This window comes from Camelina sativa, chromosome 5 (assembly GCF_030686135.1).
Source record: "Camelina sativa cultivar CO46 ecotype springtype chromosome 5, ASM3068613v1".
In the NCBI taxonomy this organism is placed as follows: Eukaryota; Viridiplantae; Streptophyta; class Magnoliopsida; order Brassicales; family Brassicaceae; genus Camelina; species Camelina sativa.
The window spans coordinates 16,081,511-16,103,451 of NC_141884.1; positions in this window are offsets into that span (position 1 = coordinate 16,081,511).

The window sequence follows — 21,941 nt, forward strand, 5'->3', positions numbered from 1 at the left end:
AAGAAAACATTGCTTAGAAGCACTAAACAGCTTTGTTAGTGTTTCTGTGGTTAAAATATGTCTTAATCCAATGCAACTAACTAATTATAAGAGTTTTAGATAGATGTGGAGAGTTTAAAAGCCACTTATACCCATTTTGTCCCAAAACAGGCTAAAACCAAGAAAACATTGCTTAGAAGCTCTAAACAGCTATGTTAGTGTTTCTGGGGTTAAAATGTGTCTTAATCCAATGCAACTGACTAATTATAAGAGTTTGAGATGGACGTGGAGAGTTTAAAAGCCACTTATACACATTTTGTCCCAAAATAGGCTAAAACCAAGAAAACATTGCTTAGAAGCTGTAAACAGCTTTGTTAGTGTTTCTACTGTTAAATTGTGTCTTAATTCAATGCAACTGACTAATTATAAGAGTTTGAGATTGATGTGGAGAGTTTAAAAGCCACTTATACCCATTTTGTCCCAAAACAGGCTAAAACCAAGAAAACATTGCTGAGAACCACCAAACAGCTTTGTTAGTGTTTCTGGGGTTAAAATGTGTCTTAATCCAATGCAACTAACTAATTATAAGAGCTTGAGATAGATGTGGAGAGTTTAAAAGCCACTTATACCCATTTTGTCCCAAAACAGGCTAAAACCAAGAAAACATTGCTGAGAAGCACCAAACAGCTTTGTTATTGTTTCTGGGGTTAAAATGTATCTTAATCCAATGCAACTAACTATTTATAAGAGCTTGAGATAGATGTGGAGAGTTTAAAAGCCACTTATACCCATTTTGTCCCAAAAAGGCTAAAACCAAGAAAACATTGCTTAGAAGCACTAAACAGCTTTGTTAGTGTTTCTGGGGTTAAAATGTGTCCTAATCCAATGCAACTAACTAATTATAAGAGTTTGAGATAGATGTGGAGAGTTTAAAAGCCACTTATACCCATTTTGTCCCAAAACAGGCTAAAACCATGAAAACAATGCCTAGAAGCTGTAAACAGCTTTGTTAGTGTTTATGGGGTTAAAATGTGTCTTTATCCAATGCAACTGACAAATTATAAGAGTTTGAGATGGATGTGGAGAGTTGAAAAGCCACTTATACCCATTTTGTCCCAAAACAGGCTAAAACCAAGAAAACAATGCTTAGAAGCACTAAACAGCTTTGTTAGTGTTTCTGTGGTTAAAATGTGTCTTAATCCAATGCAACTAACTAATTATAGGAGTTTTAGATAGATGTGGAGAGTTTAAAAGCCACTTATACCCATTTTGTCCCAAAACAGGTTAAAACCAAGAAAACATTGCTTAGAAGCTCTAAACAACTATGTTAGTGTTTCTGGGGTTAAATGTGTCTTAATCCAATGCAACTGACTAATTATGAGAGTTTGAGATGGATGTGGAGAGTTTAAAAGCCACTTATACACATTTTGTCCCAAAATAGGCTAAAACCAAGAAAACATTGCTTAGAAGCTGTAAACAGCTTTGTTAGTGTTTCTAGGGTTAAAATGAGTCTTAATCCAATGCAACTGACTAATTATAAGAGTTTGAGATTGATGTGGAGAGTTTAAAAGCCACTTATACTCATTTTCTCCCAAAACAGGCTAAAACCAAGAAAACATTGCTGAGAAGCACCAAACAGCTTTATTAGTCTGGGGTTAAAATGGGTCTTAATCCAAAGCAACTGACTAATTATATGAGTTTGAGATGGATGTGGAGAGTTTAAAAGCCACTTATACCCATTTTGTCCCAAAACAGGTTAAAACCAAGAAAACATTGCTTAGAAGCACTAAACAGCTTTGTTAGTGTTTCTGTGGTTAAAATATGTCTTAATCCAATGCAACTAACTAATTATAAGAGTTTTAGATAGATGTGGAGAGTTTAAAAGCCACTTATACCCATTTTGTCCCAAAACAGGCTAAAACAAAGAAAACATTGCTTAGAAGCTCTAAACAGCTATGTTAGTGTTTCTGGGGTTATAATTGAAAGTTTTAAATTAGAGAGATTTGAGAATAACTAAGAGTAGAGATCGGATAGAGAAGGGAAGAGTGTAGGCGCATGGAGAGAATTGGGGAAAGAGATATTTTCTCTTCTTACTTCATTTAGAACATAGTTACAACCTTATTATAGCCATATACAAAAGAATATTCTCCTAAGATACTATACACAATTACAAATGGAGATAGTGACATCTCCTTAACTAAACATGTGATCTCCCTTTGACTCTCCACTTGCGCAACTCGTCCAACGGCTCACATGGGGAAGGTTCTCGAATTCTTATGACCGTTGGAGGCTCTTATTGATGGACCGGACTTGACATTCGTTGGTTGTACGGACGGCCCACTCCGTTGGTTGTACGGACGTCCGTACGGCCGTACGGACGGTGGTGTGCCATTTCATACTCCCCCTCAAGCTTGACTAAGGTGATCAAGCTTGAACAAATGGGCACCCACCTCATTAAAAACCTTAGTATAGAAAACCTCTTGGGAAAAACTATACACAAGGGAAAAAGAGTGTAGGTGCCGAGATGGAATCTTACGGCCGAGTGAGGTCTATGAGGCCGAGCTTCGAGTGAATGTGTTCACACACTTGTGGACTTGCTGCTTTGGTGAGAATGTCAGCTAGTTGATCTTTGCTTTCGGTATGACACGGTAGGACGACACCAAGCTTGATTTGTTCTCGAACTTTATGGCAATCCACTTCAATATGTTTGGTTCTCTCATGAAACACTGAATTGGTTGCTATATGGATAGCGGCTTCATTATCACAATGCATTGTGATAGGCTTTGTTGATTCAATTCCAAGATCCTTGAGGAGAGCCTTCAACCACATCAGTTCCGTTGTTAGTTTCCTCATGGCTCTGTATTCGGACTCCGCACTTGAAAGTGATACGACCTTTTGCTTCTTACTCTTCCAAGTGACCAAGTTACCACCAAGGAACGTGCAGTAGCCTGTAGTTGAGCGGCGGTCTTCTCGATCTCCAGCATAGTCAGCATCGCAATAGCCTACTAGTTCGGTGTCCTTGTTGCGCCCCATCCAAATACCTTGTCCCGGCGAGCCTTTGATGTACTTGAGGATTCTTGTCACCATGTTCCAATGGTGAAGCGTTGGGTTCTTCATATGCTGGCTAGCCTGGTTCACAGCAAAGCAAATATCAGGTCGTGTGATGGTTAAGTAGATAAGCTTACCTACTAGGCGCCGGTAGAGGCTAACGTCCTTGAACGGAGCCGTATCCAGCTCCCCCTGTCCTCCGGCCTTGTAGTTCTCTTCAAGGGGTGTGAACACCGCTTTTGATCCTAATTTTCCTGTTTCACTTAAAAGATCAAGAGCATACTTTCTTTGTGATAAGAATAAACCCTCATTAGACCTATATACTTCTATCCCAAGAAAATACTTAAGTTCTCCAAGATCCTTAATGTCAAAGACCGATTTAAGAAAGTCTTTAGTATCTTTAATGCCTACCTTGTCACTTCCAGTTATGATGATATCATCAACATATACTAGAATGACTACAATACCTTTGTCACTTGATAGTGTGAAGAGGGTATGATCAGCCTCTGATTTGTGGAAGCCTTTCCCAAGTAATGTGGTGCTTAGTTTGTGGTACCATGCTCTTGGTGACTGTTTCAGGCCATAAATAGCCTTGTTGAGTTTAAAGACTTTTCCCGGACCGATGGTGTCTTCTAAGCCGGGTGGTGGTCGCATGTAAACTTCATCTTCAAGCTCGCCTTGTAAGAACGCATTCTTGACGTCCATTTGCCAGAGTTCCCAGTCCAAGTTAGTGGCCAATGAGAGAACAACTCGAACCGTGTGAAGTTTGGCCACCGGAGCAAACGTATCAAGATAATCCTCCCCGTACGTTTGCGTGAACCCGCGGGCGACAAGGCGGGCCTTATGGCGTTCTATCTCCCCGTCACTCCTATACTTAATGGTAAAAATCCACCGTGAAGTGACGGCCTTCTTCCCTTTTGGTAAGTCAGATTCATCCCATGTATGATTTTTCTCCATGGCCGTTGTCTCCGCATGTACCGCGTCACGCCATACTTGATGGTCTTTAGCCTCATCGTACGTTTGGGGAACCCAATTCTTGTCAAGTTGGCCAAGAAAGACTTGATGGTCCATAGGGAAATGTGCTAGAGAACATACGGCCTGAATCGGGTGCGCGACGGCCATGTTGTTGTAGTACACTCGAGTGTTCGTCCAGTTGTTGGGGTGAAACTTGATGCGCTGACTTCGTCGGAGAGGAACGATAGGCCCAGCATCGGACTCAGCACTGACTGGAACTTCCGGTTCCGTGAACGGTACTGTGTCCGTGTCCGTGTCCATGGTACCGTGTCCGTGTCCGTGTCCGTGTCCGTGTCCGTGTCCGTGTCCGTGTCCGTGTCCGTGTCCGTGTCCGTGTCCGTGTTCGTGTCCGTGTCCGTGTCCGTGTCCATGTCCATGGTCTTCCATAGATGTTTCTGGTGCATTTGGCTCGACAGGAACAGGATCAGTAGATGGGACAGAAGGTTCAGTTGGCTCGGCAGGATCATTGGCGGCCCTATCGTTTTCAATGCCTAGCCGCTCAAGGATGACACGTAGGTTCCGCGTCCGATCCGATGTGGTGGTTGATAGGTTACGTAGTTCATCCCAGTTTGGCTCGTCATAGAATCCTTTTGTCTCCACAAACTTGACATCACGAGATATGAGAACTCTCCTTGTCTCCGGATCATAGCACTTATAGCCCTTTTGTGTTGTGGAGTAGCCGATAAACATGCTCTTAACACTCTTGGCATCGAGTTTGTCTCGTAGTTCACCTGGTCGCAACACATAACAAACACAACCAAACACCCTTAGATGATCAAATGTAGGTTTAGCCTTGTTTAATACCTCAAATGGGGATACGTCATTAAGGATCTTCGTTGGTGTGCGATTAATAAGGTAACAGGCCGCAAGGACAGCATCACCCCAAAAGCGCTTTGGAACCCTTGTATGGAACATCATAGACCTTGCAACCTCCATGAGATGCCTATTCTTCCTCTCAGCCACTCCATTTTGTTGTGGTGTGTATGGGCAACTAGTTTGGTGAAGAATTCCATGTTTGGCTAGATGTTGTTTAAAGGCATGACTTGTGTACTCTCCACCATTATCTGATCTCAAAATTTTAATCTTTGCATGATAGTGGTTAGTAACATAATTTTGGAAATTAGTAAAGGCCTCAAGAACTCTATCCTTAGAAGGGAGTAAGGTCAACCAGGTATATTTCGATTTTTCATCAATAAAAACAACAAAATACTTTTGATTTTCTCTAGAAAGGCAAGGAGATGTCCAAACATCAGAATGGACTAAATCAAAACAGTTTTCATACATAGTAATAGATTTAGGAAAAACAGCTTTGCAATGTTTACCAAGAATACAAGCCTCACATTCATCATTTTTAAAAGAAATATTAGGAAACATCAAGGTTAAGGCTCTAGTGTGAGGATGTCCTAATCTAGCATGAAGAATAGAGTCATTAGGTTTAACAACAACCGATTTAAAACAGGATGCAGAAGTAGAAGATAGATTCAAGTCCTCAAGCACATAGAGATCATCCTTAGAACCTCCTTGTCCAAGAACTTTACTGGTTTCAATATCCTGAAAATGAACCTTGTTAGGACTAAATATTGCATAACAATTCAAATCAGTGGTAGCTCTCTTAACGGATAGTAAATTTGATGTGAAAGTTGGCATATAAAAGGCCTTAGTTACTTTGTCAAACAATTTCAAATTTCCTACACCTTTAACTGGTACCTTCTCGCCATTAGCTATAACAACATTACCCTTTGCCGGTGTAATATCACTTATTAATCTAGAATCACTAATCATGTGATGAGATGCACCAGAATCAACAATAAGAGGTTTAGTCTTGTTTAGGGCGAGAAAAGATTTACCGGAGGCCTCCTTGAGGGCTTTGATGAGCGCATCAAGGTCGGACTTCCTCACCAGCTCGGAGGACGCCGTGAGTGCAGTAGCTTGTTGGGCTGGTTCGGTTGTTGTTTCTCCCACTACAGCGGCTTGATGGGCTCTTGATGGTCCTCCACGGTTTGGCCCTCCACGGCGAAGGTGTGGGTGAAGAATCCAGCAGCGGCTCTTGAAGTGACCCACTTTCTTACAATGTTCACATACTGGTGGATTCTTGTCGTCCGGTTTGTAGTATCCTCGGTTAGCCGATGCCATTTCCACCTTGTTGGCAGTTATTAACTCCCCTTTTCCTCCGAATAGCCCCATGGAACCATGTTCCTTTTGAATTTGGTTACATACGTCGTCTAGGCTAGGAAGCTTGTCAGATCGTAGGATATGCTTGATAAGGTCGTTGTAGGAGGGGTTCAACGTCAAGAGTAAGCCGAACACTTTATCTTGTTCACGCCTTTCGTTCAAGATGGCTGGATCTACGGTCGCCGGCCGGAGCATCTCTAGTTCAGCCCAAAGTGACCTAAACTTTCCAAAATGTTTAGTGAACTCCATGTCTTCTTGGTTGAGATTGTTGATGGCTCTCTGAATCTCGAAGATCCGGTTCACGTTAGTAACATTTCCAAAGACATTCTTAAGAGTGTCCCATAAGTCCTTTGCAGTTTCGCAATAGGAGTAAGCTTCAAGGATGGGGGCATCTAGGGAGTTTTGAATGATGGCTAGGACTCCTTGGTCTTCTTGAAACCACTTGTTCCTTTCGTCTGCGACAAGATCCTTGTCGTCTTTGGTGGCCTCGCCACTTGGAGCCTCACTCGCTTCAACATGGGACCAAAGTCCTCGGCCGCATAGGGCTGTCTTCGTGGTTCTAGCCCACAGTAAGTAGTTCTCTCCCTTGAGAGTAACCGGAACAATCATAGTTTTGGTGTTTTCCATGATGAACTCGGTGGTTTAGGTGTTTACCCAACGGTTAAAAGAAATTTTTGGGAACAAAGAGATTTGAAAGCACAAGATAGAGAGAATGCGGAAGATTGTGATGGAGATGAAGTCAAAGAACAGGAACAATCTGCTCTGATACCATGAAAGTTTTAAATTAGAGAGATTTGAGAATAACTAAGAGTAGAGATCGGATAGAGAAGGGAAGAGTGTAGGCGCATGGAGAGAATTGGGGAAAGAGATATTTTCTCTTCTTACTTCATTTAGAACATAGTTACAACCTTATTATAGCCATATACAAAAGAATATTCTCCTAAGATACTATACACAATTACAAATGGAGATAGTGACATCTCCTTAACTAAACATGTGATCTCCCTTTGACTCTCCACTTGCGCAACTCGTCCAACGGCTCACATGGGGAAGGTTCTCGAATTCTTATGACCGTTGGAGGCTCTTATTGATGGACCGGACTTGACATTCGTTGGTTGTACGGACGGCCCACTCCGTTGGTTGTACGGACGTCCGTACGGCCGTACGGACGGTGGTGTGCCATTTCATAATAATGTGTCTTAATCCAATGCAACTGACTAATTATAAGAGTTTGAGATGGATGTGGAGAGTTTAAAAGCCACTTATACACATTTTGTCCCAAAATAGGCTAAAACCAAGAAAACATTGCTTAGAACCTGTAAACAGCTTTGTTAGTGTTTCTACTGTTAAATTGTGTCTTAATTCAATGCAACTGACTAATTATAAGAGTTTGAGATTGATGTGGAGAGTTTAAAAGCCACTTATACCCATTTTGTCCCAAAACAGGCTAAAACCAAGAAAACATTGCTGAGAACCACCAAACAGCTTTGTTAGTGTTTCTGGGGTTAAAATGTGTCTTAATCCAATGCAACTAACTAATTATAAGAGCTTGAGATAGATGTGGAGAGTTTAAAAGCCACTTATACCCATTTTGTCCCAAAAAGGCTAAAACCAAGAAAACATTGCTTAGAAGCACTAAACAGCTTTGTTAGTGTTTCTGGGGTTAAAATATGTCTTAATCCAATGCAACTAACTAATTATAAGAGTTTGAGATAGATGTGGAGAGTTTAAAAGCCACTTATACCCATTTTGTCCCAAAACAGGCTAAAACCATGAAAATAATGCCTAGAAGCTGTAAACAGCTTTGTTAGTGTTTCTGGGGTTAAAATGTGTCTTTATCCAATCCACCTGACAAATTATAAGAGTTTGAGATGGATGTGGAGAGTTTAAAAGCCACTTATACCCATTTTTTCCCAAAACAGGCTAAAACCAAGAAAACATTGCTTAGAAGCACTAAACAGCTTTGTTAGTGTTTCTGGGGTGAAAATGTGTCTTAATCCAATGCAACTAACTAATTATAAGAGTTTGAGATAGATGTGGATAGTTTAAAAGCCACTTATACACATTTTGTCCCAAAAGAGGCTAAAACCAAGAAAACATTGCATAGAAGCTGTAAACAGCTATGTTAGTATTTCTGGGGTTAAAATGTGTCTTAATCAAATGCAAATGACTAATTATAAGAGTTTGAGATTGATGTGGAGAGTTCAAAAGCCACTTATACCCATTTTGTCCCAAAACAGGCTAAAACCAAGAAAACATTGCTTAGAAGCACTAAACAGCTTTGTTACTGTTTCTGGGGTGAAAATGTGTCTTAATCCATTGCAACTGACTAGTTATAAGAGTTTGAGATTGATGTGGAGAGTTTAAAAGCCACTTATACCCATTTTGTCCAAAAACAGGCTAAAACAAAGAAAACATTGCCTAGAAGCTATAAACAGCTTTGTTAGTGTTTCTGGGGTTAAAATGTATCTTAATCCAAAGCAACTGACTAATTATATGAGTTTGAGATGGATGTGGAGAGTTTAAAAGCCATTTATACCCATTTTGTCCCAAAACAGGTTAAAACCAAGAAAACATTGCTTAGAAGCACTAAACAGCTTTGTTAGTGTTTCTGTGGTTAAAATGTGTCTTAATCAAATGCAGATGACTAATTATAAGAGTTTGAGATTGATGTGAAGAGTTTAAAAGCCACTAATACCCATTTTGTCCCAAAACAGGCTAAAACCAAGAAAACATTACCTAGAAGCTATAAACAGCTTTGTTAGTGTTTCTGGGATTAAAATGTATCTCAATCCAAAGCAACTGACTAATTATATGAGTTTGAGATGGATGTGGAGAGTTTAAAAGCCACTTGTACCCATTTTGTCCCAAAACAGGTTAAAACCAAGAAAACATTGCTTCGAAGCACTAAACAGCTTTGTTAGTGTTTTTGTGGTTAAAATGTATCTTCATCCAATGCAACTAACTAATTATAAGTGTTTTAGATAGATGTGGAGAGTTTAAAAGCCACTTATACCCATTTTGTCCCAAAACAGGCTAAAACCAAGAAAACATTGCTGAGAAGCACCAAACAGCTTTGTTAGTGTTTCTGGGGTTAAAATGTGTCTTAATCCAATGCAACTGACTAATTATATGAGTTTGAGATGGATGTGGAGAGTTTAAAAGCCACTTATACCCATTTTGTCCCAAAAAGGCTAAAACCAAGAAAACATTGCTTAGAAGCACTAAACAGCTTTGTTAGTGTTTCTGGGGTTAAAATGTGTCCTAATCCAATGCAACTAACTAATTATAAGAGTTTGAGATAGATGTGGAGAGTTTAAAAGCCACTTATACCCATTTTGTCCCAAAACAGGCTAAAACCATGAAAACAATGCCTAGAAGCTGTAAACAGCTTTGTTAGTGTTTATGGGGTTAAAATGTGTCTTTATCCAATGCAACTGACAAATTATAAGAGTTTGAGATGGATGTGGAGAGTTTAAAAGCCACTTATACCCATTTTGTCCCAAAAGAGGTTAAAACCAAGAAAACATTGCTTAGAAGCACTAAACAGCTTTGTTAGTGTTTCTGTGGTTAAAATATGTCTTAATCCAATGCAACTAACTAATTATAAGAGTTTTAGATAGATGTGGAGAGTTTAAAAGCCACTTATACCCATTTTGTCCCAAAACAGGCTAAAACCAAGAAAACATTGCTTAGAAGCTCTAAACAGCTATGTTAGTGTTTCTGGGGTTAAAATGTGTCTTATTCCAATGCAACTGACTAATTATAAGAGTTTGAGATGGACGTGGAGAGTTTAAAAGCCACTTATACACATTTTGTCCCAAAATAGGCTAAAACCAAGAAAACATTGCTTAGAAGCTGTAAACAGCTTTGTTAGTGTTTCTAGGGTTTAAATGTGTCTTAATCCAATGCAACTGACTAATTATAAGAGTTTGAGATTGATGTGGAGAGTTTAAAAGCCACTTATACCCATTTTGTCCTAAAACAGGCTAAAACCAAGAAAACATTGCTGAGAAGCACCAAACAGCTTTATTAGTGTTTCTGGGGTGAAAATGTGTCTTAATCCAATGCAACTAACTAATTATAAGAGTTTGAGATAGATGTGGATAGTTTAAAAGCCACTTATACACATTTTGTCCCAAAAGAGGCTAAAACCAAGAAAACATTGCTTAGAAGCTGTAAACAGCTATGTTAGTATTTCTGGGGTTAAAATGTGTCTTAATCAAATGCAAATGACTATTTATAAGAGTTTGAGATTGATGTGGAGAGTTCAAAAGCCACTTATACCCATTTTGTCCCAAAACAGGCTAAAACCAAGAAAACATTGCTTAGAAGCACTAAACAGCTTTGTTACTGTTTCTGGGGTGAAAATGTGTCTTAATCCATTGCAACTGACTAGTTATAAGAGTTTGAGATTGATGTGGAGAGTTTAAAAGCCACTTATACCCATTTTGTCCAAAAACAGGCTAAAACAAAGAAAACATTGCCTAGAAGCTATAAACAGCTTTGTTAGTGTTTCTGGGGTTAAAATGTATCTTAATCCAAAGCAACTGACTAATTATATGAGTTTGAGATGGATGTGGAGAGTTTAAAAGCCATTTATACCCATTTTGTCCCAAAACAGGTTAAAACCAAGAAAACATTGCTTAGAAGCACTAAACAGCTTTGTTAGTGTTTCTGTGGTTAAAATGTGTCTTAATCAAATGCAGATGACTAATTATAAGAGTTTGAGATTGATGTGAAGAGTTTAAAAGCCACTAATACCCATTTTGTCCCAAAACAGGCTAAAACCAAGAAAACATTACCTAGAAGCTATAAACAGCTTTGTTAGTGTTTCTGGGATTAAAATGTATCTCAATCCAAAGCAACTGACTAATTATATGAGTTTGAGATGGATGTGGAGAGTTTAAAAGCCACTTGTACCCATTTTGTCCCAAAACAGGTTAAAACCAAGAAAACATTGCTTCGAAGCACTAAACAGCTTTGTTAGTGTTTTTGTGGTTAAAATGTATCTTCATCCAATGCAACTAACTAATTATAAGTGTTTTAGATAGATGTGGAGAGTTTAAAAGCCACTTATACCCATTTTGTCCCAAAACAGGCTAAAACCAAGAAAACATTGCTGAGAAGCACCAAACAGCTTTGTTAGTGTTTCTGGGGTTAAAATGTGTCTTAATCCAATGCAACTGACTAATTATATGAGTTTGAGATGGATGTGGAGAGTTTAAAAGCCACTTATACCCATTTTGTCCCAAAAAGGCTAAAACCAAGAAAACATTGCTTAGAAGCACTAAACAGCTTTGTTAGTGTTTCTGGGGTTAAAATGTGTCCTAATCCAATGCAACTAACTAATTATAAGAGTTTGAGATAGATGTGGAGAGTTTAAAAGCCACTTATACCCATTTTGTCCCAAAACAGGCTAAAACCATGAAAACAATGCCTAGAAGCTGTAAACAGCTTTGTTAGTGTTTATGGGGTTAAAATGTGTCTTTATCCAATGCAACTGACAAATTATAAGAGTTTGAGATGGATGTGGAGAGTTTAAAAGCCACTTATACCCATTTTGTCCCAAAAGAGGTTAAAACCAAGAAAACATTGCTTAGAAGCACTAAACAGCTTTGTTAGTGTTTCTGTGGTTAAAATATGTCTTAATCCAATGCAACTAACTAATTATAAGAGTTTTAGATAGATGTGGAGAGTTTAAAAGCCACTTATACCCATTTTGTCCCAAAACAGGCTAAAACCAAGAAAACATTGCTTAGAAGCTCTAAACAGCTATGTTAGTGTTTCTGGGGTTAAAATGTGTCTTATTCCAATGCAACTGACTAATTATAAGAGTTTGAGATGGACGTGGAGAGTTTAAAAGCCACTTATACACATTTTGTCCCAAAATAGGCTAAAACCAAGAAAACATTGCTTAGAAGCTGTAAACAGCTTTGTTAGTGTTTCTAGGGTTTAAATGTGTCTTAATCCAATGCAACTGACTAATTATAAGAGTTTGAGATTGATGTGGAGAGTTTAAAAGCCACTTATACCCATTTTGTCCTAAAACAGGCTAAAACCAAGAAAACATTGCTGAGAAGCACCAAACAGCTTTATTAGTGTTTCTGGGGTGAAAATGTGTCTTAATCCAATGCAACTAACTAATTATAAGAGTTTGAGATAGATGTGGATAGTTTAAAAGCCACTTATACACATTTTGTCCCAAAAGAGGCTAAAACCAAGAAAACATTGCTTAGAAGCTGTAAACAGCTATGTTAGTATTTCTGGGGTTAAAATGTGTCTTAATCAAATGCAAATGACTATTTATAAGAGTTTGAGATTGATGTGGAGAGTTTAAAAGCCACTTATACCCATTTTGTCCCAAAGCAGGCTAAAACAAAGAAAACATTGCCTAGAAGCTATAAACAGCTTTGTTAGTGTTTCTGGGGTTAAAATGTATCTTAATCCAAAGCAACTGACTAATTATATGAGTTTGAGATGGATGTGGAGAGTTTAAAAGCCACTTATACCCATTTTGTCCCAAAACAGGTTAAAGCCAAGAAAACATTGCTTAGAAGCACTAAACAGCTTTGTTAGTGTTTCTGTGGTTAAAATATGTCTTAATCCAATGCAACTAACTAATTATAAGAGTTTTAGATAGATGTGGAGAGTTTAAAAGCCACTTATACCCATTTTGTCCCAAAACAGGCTAAAACCAAGAAAACATTGCTTAGAAGCTCTAAACAGCTATGTTAGTGTTTCTGGGGTTAAAATGTGTCTTAATCCAATGCAACTGACTAATTATAAGAGTTTGAGATGGACGTGGAGAGTTTAAAAGCCACTTATACACATTTTGTCCCAAAATAGGCTAAAACCAAGAAAACATTGCTTAGAAGCTGTAAACAGCTTTGTTAGTGTTTCTACTGTTAAATTGTGTCTTAATTCAATGCAACTGACTAATTATAAGAGTTTGAGATTGATGTGGAGAGTTTAAAAGCCACTTATACCCATTTTGTCCCAAAACAGGCTAAAACCAAGAAAACATTGCTGAGAACCACCAAACAGCTTTGTTAGTGTTTCTGGGGTTAAAATGTGTCTTAATCCAATGCAACTAACTAATTATAAGAGCTTGAGATAGATGTGGAGAGTTTAAAAGCCACTTATACCCATTTTGTCCCAAAACAGGCTAAAACCAAGAAAACATTGCTGAGAAGCACCAAACAGCTTTGTTATTGTTTCTGGGGTTAAAATGTATCTTAATCCAATGCAACTAACTATTTATAAGAGCTTGAGATAGATGTGGAGAGTTTAAAAGCCACTTATACCCATTTTGTCCCAAAAAGGCTAAAACCAAGAAAACATTGCTTAGAAGCACTAAACAGCTTTGTTAGTGTTTCTGGGGTTAAAATGTGTCCTAATCCAATGCAACTAACTAATTATAAGAGTTTGAGATAGATGTGGAGAGTTTAAAAGCCACTTATACCCATTTTGTCCCAAAACAGGCTAAAACCATGAAAACAATGCCTAGAAGCTGTAAACAGCTTTGTTAGTGTTTATGGGGTTAAAATGTGTCTTTATCCAATGCAACTGACAAATTATAAGAGTTTGAGATGGATGTGGAGAGTTGAAAAGCCACTTATACCCATTTTGTCCCAAAACAGGCTAAAACCAAGAAAACAATGCTTAGAAGCACTAAACAGCTTTGTTAGTGTTTCTGTGGTTAAAATGTGTCTTAATCCAATGCAACTAACTAATTATAGGAGTTTTAGATAGATGTGGAGAGTTTAAAAGCCACTTATACCCATTTTGTCCCAAAACAGGTTAAAACCAAGAAAACATTGCTTAGAAGCTCTAAACAACTATGTTAGTGTTTCTGGGGTTAAATGTGTCTTAATCCAATGCAACTGACTAATTATAAGAGTTTGAGATGGATGTGGAGAGTTTAAAAGCCACTTATACACATTTTGTCCCAAAATAGGCTAAAACCAAGAAAACATTGCTTAGAAGCTGTAAACAGCTTTGTTAGTGTTTCTAGGGTTAAAATGAGTCTTAATCCAATGCAACTGACTAATTATAAGAGTTTGAGATTGATGTGGAGAGTTTAAAAGCCACTTATACTCATTTTGTCCCAAAACAGGCTAAAACCAAGAAAACATTGCTGAGAAGCACCAAACAGCTTTATTAGTCTGGGGTTAAAATGGGTCTTAATCCAAAGCAACTGACTAATTATATGAGTTTGAGATGGATGTGGAGAGTTTAAAAGCCACTTATACCCATTTTGTCCCAAAACAGGTTAAAACCAAGAAAACATTGCTTAGAAGCACTAAACAGCTTTGTTAGTGTTTCTGTGGTTAAAATATGTCTTAATCCAATGCAACTAACTAATTATAAGAGTTTTAGATAGATGTGGAGAGTTTAAAAGCCACTTATACCCATTTTGTCCCAAAACAGGCTAAAACAAAGAAAACATTGCTTAGAAGCTCTAAACAGCTATGTTAGTGTTTCTGGGGTTATAATGTGTCTTAATCCAATGCAACTGACTAATTATAAGAGTTTGAGATGGATGTGGAGAGTTTAAAAGCCACTTATACACATTTTGTCCCAAAATAGGCTAAAACCAAGAAAACATTGCTTAGAACCTGTAAACAGCTTTGTTAGTGTTTCTACTGTTAAATTGTGTCTTAATTCAATGCAACTGACTAATTATAAGAGTTTGAGATTGATGTGGAGAGTTTAAAAGCCACTTATACCCATTTTGTCCCAAAACAGGCTAAAACCAAGAAAACATTGCTGAGAACCACCAAACAGCTTTGTTAGTGTTTCTGGGGTTAAAATGTGTCTTAATCCAATGCAACTAACTAATTATAAGAGCTTGAGATAGATGTGGAGAGTTTAAAAGCCACTTATACCCATTTTGTCCCAAAAAGGCTAAAACCAAGAAAACATTGCTTAGAAGCACTAAACAGCTTTGTTAGTGTTTCTGGGGTTAAAATATGTCTTAATCCAATGCAACTAACTAATTATAAGAGTTTGAGATAGATGTGGAGAGTTTAAAAGCCACTTATACCCATTTTGTCCCAAAACAGGCTAAAACCATGAAAATAATGCCTAGAAGCTGTAAACAGCTTTGTTAGTGTTTCTGGGGTTAAAATGTGTCTTTATCCAATCCACCTGACAAATTATAAGAGTTTGAGATGGATGTGGAGAGTTTAAAAGCCACTTATACCCATTTTTTCCCAAAACAGGCTAAAACCAAGAAAACATTGCTTAGAAGCACTAAACAGCTTTGTTAGTGTTTCTGGGGTGAAAATGTGTCTTAATCCAATGCAACTAACTAATTATAAGAGTTTGAGATAGATGTGGATAGTTTAAAAGCCACTTATACACATTTTGTCCCAAAAGAGGCTAAAACCAAGAAAACATTGCATAGAAGCTGTAAACAGCTATGTTAGTATTTCTGGGGTTAAAATGTGTCTTAATCAAATGCAAATGACTAATTATAAGAGTTTGAGATAGATGTGGAGAGTTTAAAAGCCATTTATACCCATTTTGTCCCAAAACAGGCTAAAACCAGGAAAACATTGCTTAGAAGCACTAAAAAGCTTTGTTAGTGTTTCTGGGGTTAAAATGTGTCTTAATCCAATGCAACTAACTAATTATAAGAGTTTGAGATGGATGTGGAGAGTTTAAAAGCCACTTATACCCATTTTGTCCCAAAACAGGCTAAAACCAAAAAAAAACATTGGTTAGAAGCACTAAACAGCTTTGTTAGTGTTTGTCGGGTTAAAATGTGTCTTAATCCAATGCAACTAACTAATTCTAAGAGTTTGAGATAGATGTGGAGAGTTTAAAAGCCATTTATACCCATTTTGTCCCAAAACAGGCTAAAACCAAGAAAACATTGCTTAGAAGCACTAAACAGCTTTGTTAGTGTTTCTGGGGTTAAAATGTGTCTTTATCCAATGGAACTAACTAATTATAAGAGTTTGAGATAGATGTGGAGAGTTTAAAAGCCACTTGTACCCATTTTGTCCCAAAACAGGTTAAAACCAAGAAAACATTGCTTCGAAGCACTAAACAGCTTTGTTAGTGTTTTTGTGGTTAAAATGTATCTTCATCCAATGCAACTAACTAATTATAAGTGTTTTAGATAGATGTGGAGAGTTTAAAAGCCACTTATACCCATTTTGTCCCAAAACAGGCTAAAACCAAGAAAACATTGCTGAGAAGCACCAAACAGCTTTGTTAGTGTTTCTGGGGTTAAAATGTGTCTTAATCCAATGCAACTGACTAATTATATGAGTTTGAGATGGATGTGGAGAGTTTAAAAGCCACTTATACCCATTTTGTCCCAAAAAGGCTAAAACCAAGAAAACATTGCTTAGAAGCACTAAACAGCTTTGTTAGTGTTTCTGGGGTTAAAATGTGTCCTAATCCAATGCAACTAACTAATTATAAGAGTTTGAGATAGATGTGGAGAGTTTAAAAGCCACTTATACCCATTTTGTCCCAAAACAGGCTAAAACCATGAAAACAATGCCTAGAAGCTGTAAACAGCTTTGTTAGTGTTTATGGGGTTAAAATGTGTCTTTATCCAATGCAACTGACAAATTATAAGAGTTTGAGATGGATGTGGAGAGTTTAAAAGCCACTTATACCCATTTTGTCCCAAAAGAGGTTAAAACCAAGAAAACATTGCTTAGAAGCACTAAACAGCTTTGTTAGTGTTTCTGTGGTTAAAATATGTCTTAATCCAATGCAACTAACTAATTATAAGAGTTTTAGATAGATGTGGAGAGTTTAAAAGCCACTTATACCCATTTTGTCCCAAAACAGGCTAAAACCAAGAAAACATTGCTTAGAAGCTCTAAACAGCTATGTTAGTGTTTCTGGGGTTAAAATGTGTCTTATTCCAATGCAACTGACTAATTATAAGAGTTTGAGATGGACGTGGAGAGTTTAAAAGCCACTTATACACATTTTGTCCCAAAATAGGCTAAAACCAAGAAAACATTGCTTAGAAGCTGTAAACAGCTTTGTTAGTGTTTCTAGGGTTTAAATGTGTCTTAATCCAATGCAACTGACTAATTATAAGAGTTTGAGATTGATGTGGAGAGTTTAAAAGCCACTTATACCCATTTTGTCCTAAAACAGGCTAAAACCAAGAAAACATTGCTGAGAAGCACCAAACAGCTTTATTAGTGTTTCTGGGGTGAAAATGTGTCTTAATCCAATGCAACTAACTAATTATAAGAGTTTGAGATAGATGTGGATAGTTTAAAAGCCACTTATACACATTTTGTCCCAAAAGAGGCTAAAACCAAGAAAACATTGCTTAGAAGCTGTAAACAGCTATGTTAGTATTTCTGGGGTTAAAATGTGTCTTAATCAAATGCAAATGACTATTTATAAGAGTTTGAGATTGATGTGGAGAGTTTAAAAGCCACTTATACCCATTTTGTCCCAAAGCAGGCTAAAACAAAGAAAACATTGCCTAGAAGCTATAAACAGCTTTGTTAGTGTTTCTGGGGTTAAAATGTATCTTAATCCAAAGCAACTGACTAATTATATGAGTTTGAGATGGATGTGGAGAGTTTAAAAGCCACTTATACCCATTTTGTCCCAAAACAGGTTAAAGCCAAGAAAACATTGCTTAGAAGCACTAAACAGCTTTGTTAGTGTTTCTGTGGTTAAAATATGTCTTAATCCAATGCAACTAACTAATTATAAGAGTTTTAGATAGATGTGGAGAGTTTAAAAGCCACTTATACCCATTTTGTCCCAAAACAGGCTAAAACCAAGAAAACATTGCTTAGAAGCTCTAAACAGCTATGTTAGTGTTTCTGGGGTTAAAATGTGTCTTAATCCAATGCAACTGACTAATTATAAGAGTTTGAGATGGACGTGGAGAGTTTAAAAGCCACTTATACACATTTTGTCCCAAAATAGGCTAAAACCAAGAAAACATTGCTTAGAAGCTGTAAACAGCTTTGTTAGTGTTTCTACTGTTAAATTGTGTCTTAATTCAATGCAACTGACTAATTATAAGAGTTTGAGATTGATGTGGAGAGTTTAAAAGCCACTTATACCCATTTTGTCCCAAAACAGGCTAAAACCAAGAAAACATTGCTGAGAACCACCAAACAGCTTTGTTAGTGTTTCTGGGGTTAAAATGTGTCTTAATCCAATGCAACTAACTAATTATAAGAGCTTGAGATAGATGTGGAGAGTTTAAAAGCCACTTATACCCATTTTGTCCCAAAACAGGCTAAAACCAAGAAAACATTGCTGAGAAGCACCAAACAGCTTTGTTATTGTTTCTGGGGTTAAAATGTATCTTAATCCAATGCAACTAACTATTTATGAGAGCTTGAGATAGATGTGGAGAGTTTAAAAGCCACTTATACCCATTTTGTCCCAAAAAGGCTAAAACCAAGAAAACATTGCTTAGAAGCACTAAACAGCTTTGTTAGTGTTTCTGGGGTTAAAATGTGTCCTAATCCAATGCAACTAACTAATTATAAGAGTTTGAGATAGATGTGGAGAGTTTAAAAGCCACTTATACCCATTTTGTCCCAAAACAGGCTAAAACCATGAAAACAATGCCTAGAAGCTGTAAACAGCTTTGTTAGTGTTTATGGGGTTAAAATGTGTCTTTATCCAATGCAACTGACAAATTATAAGAGTTTGAGATGGATGTGGAGAGTTGAAAAGCCACTTATACCCATTTTGTCCCAAAACAGGCTAAAACCAAGAAAACAATGCTTAGAAGCACTAAACAGCTTTGTTAGTGTTTCTGTGGTTAAAATGTGTCTTAAACCAATGCAACTAACTAATTATAGGAGTTTTAGATAGATGTGGAGAGTTTAAAAGCCACTTATACCCATTTTGTCCCAAAACAGGTTAAAACCAAGAAAACATTGCTTAGAAGCTCTAAACAACTATGTTAGTGTTTCTGGGGTTAAATGTGTCTTAATCCAATGCAACTGACTAATTATAAGAGTTTGAGATGGATGTGGAGAGTATGAACCGGCACACACACTTGTCCGTACGACCGTACGGACGTCCGTACGACCAACCAACGGGCCATCCTCAAATAGAAGTCTTCATGAGCCCAATCCACCAAAGAGATCCTCCAACGGTCGCCATTCATCTCGATCCTTCCTTTGTAGCCGTTGGAGCAAGTTGCAAGAGAGAAGAGGAGATCACATGTTAGAATAAGGAGATGTCGCTTTCTCCTCATATTAGTGTGCATAGGATCCTAAGAGAATATCCTATTTGTATATGTCTTTAAATAGTTTGTAAGTATCATACTAATAGAAGCAAGAAAAGAGTTTATTCTCTTTCTCCAACACTCTCTCTCTCAATCGTTCACTCTCCTCACTCTTTACACGATTTCACTCTCTTTCATACTCTCTTCCATAATCTCTTGATTACTCTACTCTCAAACTTACATGGTATCAGAGCAGATTTGATTCTGTTCTTGCCTCAAATCTCCATCACTCCCTTCCGCATTCTCTTTCTTGTTCTTGAAAATTCTTGTTCTTGAATCTTCTTTCTTTAACCGTTGGACAATAGCTTTAACCAACGGTCTCTTCATCCTTTTCCATGGAAACTACCAAAACTCTCATTGTTCCAGTTACTCTCAAGGGAGAGAATTACTTACTGTGGGCTAGAACCACAAAGACAGCCCTATGCGGCCGAGGACTTTGGTCCCATGTTGAGACAAGCGAAGCTCCTAGTGGCGAGACCACCAAAGACGGCAAGGATCTTGTCGATGAGAAGAACAAGTGGTTTCAAGAAGATCAGGGAGTCCTAGCTATCATTCAAAACTCCCTAGATGCACCTATACTTGAAGCTTACTCTTATTGCGAGACAGCAAAAGACTTGTGGGACACTCTCAAGAATGTTTTTGGGAATGTTACAAATGTAAACCGAATTTTTGAGATTAAGAGGGCCATCAACAACCTCAACCAAGAAGACATGGAGTTCACCAAGCACTTTGGGAAGTTTAGGTCCCTTTGGGCTGAACTAGAGATGCTCCGGCCGGCGACTATAGATCCGGCCATTCTGAATGAGAGGCGTGAACAAGATAAGGTGTTCGGCCTTCTCTTGACCTTGAACCCCTCCTACAATGACCTTATCAAGCATATTCTACGGTCGGACAAGCTCCCTAGCCTTGATGATGTCTGTAACCAAATTCAAAAGGAGCATGGCTCCATGGGATTGTTTGGCGGCAAGGGAGAACTTGTGACCGCTAACAAAGCTGAGACGGCATCAGCAAACAAGGGCTACTACAAGCCGGAGGACAAGAACAACCCGCCATTTTGTGAGCATTGTAAGAAGCTTGGTCACTTCAAGAGCCGCTGCTGGATTCTACACCCTCATCTAGCACCACCGCCGGGTACCATCCGAGGTGGACGACCAAACCGCGGAGGACCACCGAGAGCTCATCAAGCAGTAGCCATGGGGGAGTCAATCTCTGAGCAGCCTCAACAAGTGACCAGTGGAACTGCTCTGGCTGCAGCATCGTCCGAGCTGGTAAGGCGGTCCGACCTTGATGCGCTCATCAAAGCCATCAAAGAGGCCACCGGTAAGGCGTTTCTTGCCTCAAACAAAATTAAACCCCTCATAGTTGATTCTGGTGCATCCCATCACATGATTAGTGATTCTAGGCTAATTAGTGATATTAAACCTGCTAATGGTAATGTAATAATAGCAAATGGTGAGAAAGTACCAGTTAAAGGCATAGGAAACTTGAAACTATTTGATAAGGAGACTAAGGCATTTTATATGCCAAACTTTACTTCTAACTTGCTATCAGTTAAGAGAGCCACTACTGATTTAAATTGTTATGCTATATTTGGTCCTAACAATGTTCATTTTCAGGATATTGAGACAAGTAAGGTTCTTGGTCAAGGAGGATCCAAGGATGACCTCTATGTGCTTGAGGACTTGAACTTATCTTCTAATGCATCTTGCTTTAATTCGGTTATTATGAAACCTAGTGATTCTATTTTACATGCTAGGCTAGGACACCCTCACACAAGAGCTTTATCCTTAATATTTCCTAATGTTTCTTTTCAAAATGATGAGTGTGAGGCTTGTATTCTTGGTAAACATTGCAAGGCTGTTTTCCCTAAATCTATTACTATTTATGAAAAATGTTTTGATTTAATTCATTCTGATGTTTGGACATCTCCTTGCTTATCTAGAGATAATCAAAAGTATTTTGTGACTTTTATTGATGAAAAATCAAAATATACTTGGATAACTTTGCTTCCCTCTAAGGATAGAGTCCTTGAGGCCTTTACTAATTTTCAAAATTATGTCACTAACCACTTTCATGCCAAGATTAAAATTTTGAGATCAGATAATGGTGGAGAGTACACAAGCCATGCCTTTAAACAATATCTAGCCAAACATGGAATTCTTCATCAAACTAGCTGTCCTTACACACCACAACAAAATGGAGTGGCTGAGAGGAAGAATAGGCATCTCATGGAAGTAGCAAGGTCTATGATGTTTCACACAAGGGTTCCAAAGAGGTTTTGGGGAGATGCTGTGCTAGCCGCTTGTTATCTTATTAACCGCACACCAACAAAGATCCTAAAGGATGTGTCTCCATTTGAGGTATTAACGAATGACAAACCTACATTTGATCACTTACGAGTGTTTGGTTGTGTGTGCTATGTGTTGCGACCAGGTGAGCTAAGAGACAAGCTTGATGCAAAGAGTACAAAGGC